Genomic DNA, 9,772 nt, shown 5'->3' with positions numbered 1-9,772 from the left:
AGGAGTCAATAAGAGCATGAAGCTTTATACTCTTGTTTCTCTCTCTCATAATAGTTATTTTATCATTTGATATCACAACAATTGTCGAGTGTCAAATACCTGCTTTTACTGGAACAAGTGGCATCATGATTCGAGAAACTGCAGAAATGTTTGGAATCATGACAAAAGATGATAAGTTTTGAGGCAACTCGTCCAATTTGAATCTTTAAATCGGTTTCATTTTCCATGATCGAAACTAAGTTGTTTATGTCAATCAAAGTTCCATGAATTTAGCTAAGCTTTTCTAACAAATGACCATGGATATTTCTTTGTTTGGTGGTTTTGATTTGCAGTTGTGCCAAAGAAGTCTTCTGTGTTTATTTTCCAATGGAATTGCTAGAAAGTTGATCCCATAGGAATACACATACATAGGCATAACATAGTCACAATTGTTTAGATCATCGTCTACTATACGCGATCTTGAGCGTCGTCTTAATGAGTCCGAACAACGACTTCAAGAATCTAAACAACAAATAAAAGAATCTGAACAACAAAGAGAGGTTGAGGTAGAAGCACTTAGGAGTCAAATAGGCGAATTAAAAAATCGTTTTGAGGATAGATTTCAAAAAATGATGGCAGAGATGCGTAAAAAATTTGTTTCTAGTTGATCAATTATAGTTTGATGTTATAGAATTTAGATAGCCTTTTGGTGTACTTTTATGACATATAAGTTTACTTCCATCCATGTCATTGTCTATTTTTTCTATTCTATTCTTATACTTTGTAATTCAGGGTACTACATGTAGATGAATTAGTAAAAACAACCTTCCGAGATTTGTCAATAAACGTGCTAAAAGGTTTTGTAAAATAATTTTCGAAGGATATACAATTGTTGATAAATAAGAAGGTTTTAAAAAATTTTGAAAATAACATGATAAGCCTTTAATAATAATGAAAACCTTCGAAAAGACTATTTGACAATTATAGATAAATAATTTGACAATTATCGAAGATATATAACCTTTGAAAAATAATATTTTTTGAAGGTTAGTAAACCTTTGAAAAAGTTTTTTCGACGGGATCTATTTCGCCACTTTTCAAAGGTTGAGATAACCTTTGAAAAAAATATATCGAAGGTCTATTAAATGTTTTTTACCTTCGAAAAAGGTCAATTTTCTTGCAGTGAATATTGGTGTGACGGTGTTTCTTGTTGATAATGAAATCGGAACACAAGTTATGAGCTTCCGTAAAAAAAAATAATTTGAAAAAGAATTAAAAATAGGGAGAAAGTTATTAAAAAAAACCTGTAACAAAAGTGAAACAGAAAAACTTCCAAAAAATAGTGAAAAAAAGGATGGAAAAAGAAATAAAATTAAGAAATAAAATAAATATGTAAAAAAGAGGAGAAGAAAGTTAAAAAGAAAAGAAGCAAATAAAAAAACAAAAAGAAGAAAAAAAAAGGCATGAAAAAAAAAAGAAAGTAAAAAAAATTATTAAAAAATTATATGGAGAAAAAGAAAAGTAAATAGAAAGAAAAAAATAGTTGGAAACAAATAAAAACAAAATTAGTAAAAAAAACCATTGAAAAGGAAAAAAAAACAAAAACAAAAATTCAAGAAAAGGTAAGGAAAAGAAAGAATAACATGAAAAGATCAACAAAAGAAAAATACCTAAAATTCTTTCCTTTCTTATTCCAACTGCCACCTACCATCTTTCTTAATCCTTCCCTCCCAAATCTCTCCCTCTTAACTTGCATCCTCTCTCACTCATGCTCTTGAGTACCGTGAGGATGGTGAAGGAAATCGGACATGAGGATCTCTAAGAACAATGGACTGATTGTTCCAAATTCCATTCGCATTTGAACAATAACAATTACAGTCATAAAACGGAAACTTACAGGTCATGTACAATACGAAATTACAACATGCTTAACAATGAGATCAAGGGAAAGATTATACATACCTTTGAAGACTCATGCTTCAAACTCCCTCGATCACGAACGCTCATTCAATTTCCAAGACAATAACACACGAATGCTCGAACACAACGACTGCAACACCGCATGATCAACAGCAAACACGAACTCAGTGAACGACCTCCAAAACCTCGAACTCAGTCGAGTTGAGTTAGACACTACCAAAATGGCTACCTTGGTAAATTCTATTTTTCCTTATTTTTCTATTTTTGTAAACCAATCAAATTATATTAACAGATAATAACATGGTTTTTTTTATATAAAATGTGATTTTTCTTTTAAAAAATGGGTCTCGATAGTAGAGATTTTTTTCTAAATTTTTTTTTCAAGAAATTCCTTTTTTTTTATGTGAATGGTTATTTTTTTAATGTTAAATTTTGGATCTTCAATCAAATATTAGAGATAAACAAAATTTAATCCTATGGATTTTAATTTTTCAGTACGAATGATATTTTTTTTATAACAGACTTTTAAACGAATCAAATATGTTGTTCATCTTGAATGAGGCTTTTAATGATATAAATCAAATATTCGAAATAATCAAGTTTTTTTTACATGTATGCACAAAAATAGGAGAGATTTTTTTTTTAAAAAAAATACCTATTTTTAACGTGTATGCACAAAAATAGGGGATATTTTCCTTCTTTTAGTGTGCATATGAGATTTTAGTTTTTTTTATAAAAAAATCCTACTTTTAATGTGTATGATTTTTTTCTTAACGATAAATTTTAGATCCTAAATCAAATATTAATCAAATATTAGAGATAGCCAAAATTTTAACATATTTAATATACATTTTTTTAATGATTTTAATACAAAATTACACCATATATGGATTTTCATTGATTTTCATGTATGAGTTCTTTTAATTAAATCAAATATTAGAGATAATATAAATTTAAACCATTCAAATATAGATTTTCATTAATTTTCACATGTATGGGTTTTTTGAATGATATAAAATACGTTAATAATATCAAAGTTCAGGATATTTTATATTTTTAAAAATGTTAAAAAATTGATGAGACAAAAAGACTATATGTATAGAGAGAAAAATAATATATATAATCACGTTAAAATTTTTTAAAATTTTAAAATATTATATTTAGTTATATTAAATTAAAATAAAATTTCACAAAATAAAATAAAAAACGTAAAAAAATCAAATCTTTTAGGATTTTAAAATCTTATGTTTGATCATCTTAGAAGAATTTTTTAAAAAAAAACTCATTTTTTATTATCTTTTAATCTGAATGTTTTTTTCTTTCTTAATAATCTATATGTGAAATGACCTAAAATATCATTGTAACCATCTATTGAAAAAGACAAAAGGAAAAACCAAATGTTTTTCCAGTATAGATTTTCAACAACATTTTCATAAAATAAAGATGCCGATATTTTATCAACGTCAAGATTTTAAATCCGTGTTTCTAACCTATAACTATTTAATATTTAATTATTTCTATAATTAATTTCATGTGGTATATCATGTAAATAAAATATTTCACAAACTAGTAAAAAGCAAACTGTTTTTCAAAAATAGTAGCATTATATATTGTTATAGATTAGATTTTATCCTTTTTCTATATTCAAATTTTAAACAAAACTATACTGATTTTTTTTTCTCTTTATTTCCCCCCTCTTTTTGCTCCTTTATATTTGAGATTCTCTTGATATTTCCTTGTCTTTCAGTGATTGGATTAATCATTTCATTTTTTAATTAATTAATTAACTCATTCAATTTGTAAATTTGATATCAATATTGAAGATATTTGGGTGAATTTGATTTATTCGATTTTTTTTTAAAAAATGACTATATTTCATCTTATTCAAACTGTCAAGTTTATTTTTATTTAAAAAGGAACAATTGTTGAGAGAAAATATTTTGAATAAATAAAAGTCTATTTGAGAATTTACGAAGCAAAATAGTTTTTGAATTTACTTCTTAGCATTATGTTATTCAACCGTTGAAAAACACCATCAATTTAGGGTGGCATTAAAAACAGAGAAAACAGGAATTAAAATTGGAAGAGAATTTTTATTCCATGAGAATAAAACCATATACAAGAGTAAAAGTTTAGAAATAACAAAAAAAAAAAAAAAGAAGCTAACATGGTAAACAAATACTAATACTATAGAAGGAAAACAATAGTGCAAGTTATAAGGGTTTGGACTTCAAATCCTAAACTTGGGGACGGACTTTAGCACATTCTTGAGGCATATATCTACTCCAAAACCAATGTTGTCTCCAAACACATGACATGTCTTCAATTGGAATACCTTTTGTCTTCGGCCAGAAGAAATAGATGAATAGAGTTATCAACGCTACAAAAAAAGCAAAGAAGAAGAACAACCCAAATTTCATATGGCAAAGCATGGTGAGAAAGATTTGAGCAATCAAAAAGGTAAAGAACATGTTCACTGAGACTGTTACACTTTGAGCAGCTGATCGGATTTCAAGTGGAAAAATTTCACTTGGAACCAACCGTCCCAAAGGTCCCCAAGACCATGCAAAGGCTTGAACATAAACACATATGAACAACACCACGACACCCACATACCACTTGGGTAGATAAGCTACCTCACCAGAAACTCCAAATTTCCAAGCAATAAACACAGCCACCAAAACCTACAAATACAATTTTACTAAAATCAATACAATCAAGGAAGAAAATGCTTTTGAAGAAAAAGAAATAACATTCATTAGTTTAATAATTAAAGAAAACTTTAAAGATGCTAAAGAAAAAATGTACTCACCTGAAAAAAGTAAGAAAAGGATCCTCCTTCCCCACTTATCGGTGCCATAAACAAATACAAAAGTCGCCAGAGCATTAATACCACCAGTAATGACAGATGAAAGAAGAGAAGCATTGTCTCCAAAACCAATGGTCTTGAACAACACAAGAGCATAGAACATGACCACATTGATACCGGTCAATTTCTGGAAAAATGGGATTAAAATTGATATTACCAACGATGGCCTATTTTGTCTCTCTCTCAAATTCCTCCAAGGATGCTTTACTGCTTAGCAACCATACTCGCCGCCACAATATCTTGAAATTCTGCCTCTACATCCTTCTTGGACACACCACGAATGCATTGAAGCATGGCCTTTGCCTTCTCTACTTCGCCTCTCTCCAACATTGAGTTTGGAGTGTCAGGAAGGAATGGAGCTGAGATAGTGATGAACAATGCAGGCACAACTGCACCACCCAAACTTACTCGCCATCCCTATCCACCATGAATATTAGCAGTACCATAGTTGACAAAATTAGCCACTAGAATACCAATTGTAATAGAAAGTTGAAAAACAACATTGAGAGAACCTCGATATTTATATGGGGCCATCTCTAAAACATAAAGTGGAATAGATTGAAGTGAAAATCCAACCCCAATACCCAAACAAATACGGCCAATGATGAGCATGGCTATGTTTATAGCTGCCGCATTAACGATAGCACCAACTAAGAACACAAAGCTTCCAAGAAGCATGGACTTCTTACGACCAAAGGTTTTGGTGACCCAAGAGGCTACAAAGGAGGCCATAAGAGCAACCAAATAAAGAGAAGAAGTGAACATAGTAAGAGTAAGACTATCAAACTTGCAATATTGATTGGTAAAAGTGTCCAAAGCTTCTTTCTGATAAACAAATGGAAAAAATTCTTGCAAAAAGGGAGTCATGGAGGTGACACCACCTGATTGACAAAAGCAAAAAATAAAAAATTGAGTGAGTGAAGACAGTAAGGGGAAGAGAGAACAAACAAAGAGAGAAAAGTAAAAGGAATTTGAAGCTAAATAATTACCGTAGATACTGATGTCATAACCAAAGATTAGCCCGCCCATGGCAGCAACAATGCAAGTTATCAACACGTAACAAGTGAGCTCTCCTTGATAGTTCTTTATCCCGTCTCCTTCATTACGACTTAGCTGGAAACCACCGCCAGCCATCTTAGTAGCTGAGACTAGAGAGAAAAAGTCAAAAAGTAGAAGAACTTGGTTAGTATGATTTATGGAGAGAAAAGAGACTGAATGAATGTGAAAAAAGATGTGATGCATGGGAGAATATATACTCTAAATATTTCCCTAAGTTTTTAGAAATTCTTTTCCTATTCAAAATCCGTATGTGGTTGAATTAAGACTATATTAGGAATAATAAGATGTTTAGGCCATTAATTAGATAATTATATCCATATTAATTTAATGCGTTTAAAAAGATAATTATGCCGAAATTCCAATTCCTTTTTTTTCTTTTAAGTTTTAGCTTACAAATAAAAATAGTTCGAGACCATAAAAACTACATAGGGCTAAATTCTCCATGCAATTCAAGAAATCATTCGGATACAAAATAAATTTGATAATTTCCTAAAAGAAAAAATAGTTTAAACCTTCTACTTTTTTTAAAAAAAATTAATTAATTAATTAATCCATATTCTTTTATCTAATCTTTTCAAATAAGTTCATAAACTTTAAAATATATTTAAACTTTTAATTTTATATTCATTTAGGTTCTAAATTTTAAGAAGTGTCTAATAGATCTTAAACGTTCAATTATTATGTGTAATATATCTTAAAATTTTTAGTTTAATATATAATAAATATTTAACCTATATGATGTATGTTTTTAAATTCACCAATCTTCTAAAAGTAAATTTGAAATTTTATGATGTTATTAGACTTAAATTCAATTTTGTATCTCATAAGTCAATTACCAACTAATTTTTAAAAATATAATATATCAATTACCAAATACAAAATTGAAAGTTCAAGACCTGTTAGTTACAATATAGCGATTTTTAGACATAAAATTGAAATTTCAAGAAACTTTAAGGGGCTGTTTGAGAGAAAGAGTTAGTTATTATAGTTGGGTTATAATTGTTTGTATTTGAGGTGTAAATTATTTTAGTTTGGGTTATAATAGTATGTGTTTGAGGTATAAACTATTTTAGATTGAGAAGAAACCAGTAAACACTGCATTCAAGAATAAAAAAAATGATGAATGTAAATTAGTAAAAACTGTAGCAAATAGTAAATACTATAACAAATGGGGGTTTTGAAATAGTATTGACTATAGCTAATTGGTATTTACTGTATCAGGAGATGGTTATTATAGTCTTAGGATAGTCTTTACTCCAAACACCTTTTGAAGGTTTATGATCCAATTGAGAAAACAAATGAAAAAAAAAAAAAAAAAAACCATTATACATATATACACAATATTGAATTTCAGTTGACATGTCACATTTTCATTGATCGACATTGACATTTCCATCATATTTGAAAAAAAAAATCATCAAAGACAAAAAAATAATGTGACCAATATGAATATAAATAATATCGAGCATTTACACTCATGTCAAGAGCATAAAATATTTATATATTAATTATTTTGGTTAAAATACCATTTTGATCCTCCATACTTTGAAGTTTGTTTACTTGTAGTCCTCATAATTTCAATTGTCTAATTTTAGTCTTCATACTTTCAATAAATCTTAAATTTAGTCCTTCAAAGTTATTTTTACCAAAATGTATTAAATAACAACAATAATTTTCATACAAGAAAATAAAAATACTGGTGCGACGGCTTTGCTTCATCTCCAAAATATTGTTTTGATGGTGCTTCTTGTTGATAATGAAATGGGGACACAAGTTATGAGCTCCGGTAAAGAAAAGAAATTTGAAAAAAAAAATTAAAATAGGGAGAAAGTTATTAAAAAAAAACGTGTAACAAAAGTGCAACAAAAAAAACTTCGAAAAAAAAGAGTGAAAAAAAGGAAGGAAAAAGAAAAAAAAAAGTAACAAATAAAAGAAAGATGTAAAAAAAGAGAAGAAAGTTAAAAAGAAAAGAAGCAAAAAAAAACAAAAAACAAAAAACAAAAAGAAGAAAAAAGGACATGAAAAAGAAGAAAGTAAAAAAAAAATTATTAAAAAATTATATGGAGGAAAAAAAAGTAAATAGAAAGAAAAAAACTAAAAAAAATTAGTAAAAAAATCAATGAAAAGTTAAAAAAAAAGTTAAAGTAAAGGTAAGAAAAAAAAAAGAATAACATGAAAAGAATAACAAAATCTTGGATACTGTGAGGATGGAGACCTCCATTATCCGTGACGGATGGTGGCATTGTGAAATCCGGATTTCAATTTTCCTACTTAAGCAGGTAATTATGGGAAATTACTAAGTGTAAGTTAAAACCTATGTTGAAAAGAAAGAAAAAATTCTAAATGGAATAGATTTTCCTTGAGTAGCTTTGAGTTGAGTCTTAACTAGTGAAAATTTGGCTAAGTGTGAAGTCGAAAGGAACCATGCGTTTGGTGTTAGGAAGCATTAACGCATGAGATAAGGCTAAGTGTAGAGGTTGAAAGAAATTAAGTATTGAAGTCAAGGGCAACCATGCGTGGAGCCTATGAGGTTTGGATGCATGTTGGCCGAAGCGTTGGGAAGAGGCATTGCTCAAAGGTTGCTCATGCATTGAGGCTGTATGAGCAAGAGCGAGAGAGCTAGACAATAGCACTACACGATGGCGCTACACGATGAGTGTGAGCACTACATGATAGGCAGAGCGCTAGACGATAGGCATTGCGCAATAGACGCAAACGCTGGACAATGACGCTACACGATAAGCAGACGCACTAGACGATGGGTAATGCATTAGACGATGGCATCAGCACTACACGATGGAGCTATACGATAGGCACGGGAGCTATGCGATAGGCTATGTGCTGAACGATGAGCATCAGTGAGATCGTTATCAGCGAAAGATACGCGATAGTGAGATCATTGAGAGCGAGAGATCACTAGAGATGGAACTATGCGATGGGCTAGGCACTAGACGATTGGCAACAGCGAGAGGGCTAGATGATGGACGACAGCAAGAGGGCTAGATGTTAAGCGACAGTGAGAGATTCATTAGACGATGGAGTTATACATGAAGTGCAAGAGCTGAACGATGGACTAAAACGATAGGCCAAGTTTCTAAGTGGTGTTAAGGCTTGCGTTATGCAAGGCTGATGAGTTCACCCGGATAAGTGGTTGAACAGAGAGGAGGTTGAGCTTGAGTTAGTAAGAGCTGGACGAATAGAGTTTCATGCAAAGAAGATTTATGCAAGAGGAAGACAACTCAACTTCATGCAAGTAGGTTTATGGCATGGAAGTAGGTGAATGGTAAGGAAGAAGGTGGTGGCAAAATATGGTGCAAACACTCCAAAATAGGAGGTGTCTTGGTTGAGGCCTTGTAAGATGAGAAGGATCGGTTCCTTTGGCCTATAAATATCACCACAAGATGTTTCTTCAATTCATAACCCGAATCCTCTTCAAAGAATATTAGGAAGAGTGTTAAAAGGTAGATTTGGAGGAGACTATGTGTTGATCATGAAGGGCATGCGTTGGTGCAAGACCATGCGTTGATCAAGAAGTTCCAAGAGGAGATGCTGTCGGACAATGAGATCTAGAAGTAGCATCAACTTGGGATGAGGAGTTCTCCCATAATACTCCTATGTTTTAGGTGATTCTAGAGCCATCGAAAAGTTGAGAGAGTTTAGTTTTCAAGATAGGGCTGCTAGAGAAGAATCTCCAAGGAATCAGGCTGAAGAGTGAAGAAAAGACAGAAGGGTCAAGCTCTCAGGTAAGCTTGGGTAAGTCTTGATGATTTGAGAATTTCGGCCAAACTACAAAAAGTAATGAGCTAATTTTTTAAGGTAAGCTTTTTGAGACATTTTAGAACATGTTTGTAGAAGGAAGTATCTCGAAATATGACGTGGAACTATGAGTAATCTGAACTTAAAGTTGAATATAGAATTTAGGGTTCAAAAGGGAGCCCGAGGAAA

General features: G+C 30.8%; 1 pseudogene; it reads right to left on the bottom strand.

Annotated features, from left to right (window-relative positions):
* Positions 1-4,136: 4,136 nt before the first annotated feature.
* Positions 4,137-5,902, bottom strand: LOC120079869 (annotated as a pseudogene).
* Between the last annotated feature and the right edge of the window lie 3,870 nt (positions 5,903-9,772).

The sequence above is a fragment of the Benincasa hispida genome, chromosome 6, assembly GCF_009727055.1.
Source record: "Benincasa hispida cultivar B227 chromosome 6, ASM972705v1, whole genome shotgun sequence".
NCBI classification, from domain to species: domain Eukaryota; kingdom Viridiplantae; phylum Streptophyta; class Magnoliopsida; order Cucurbitales; family Cucurbitaceae; genus Benincasa; species Benincasa hispida.
This window is presented reverse-complemented; position numbering and strand designations above follow the sequence as displayed.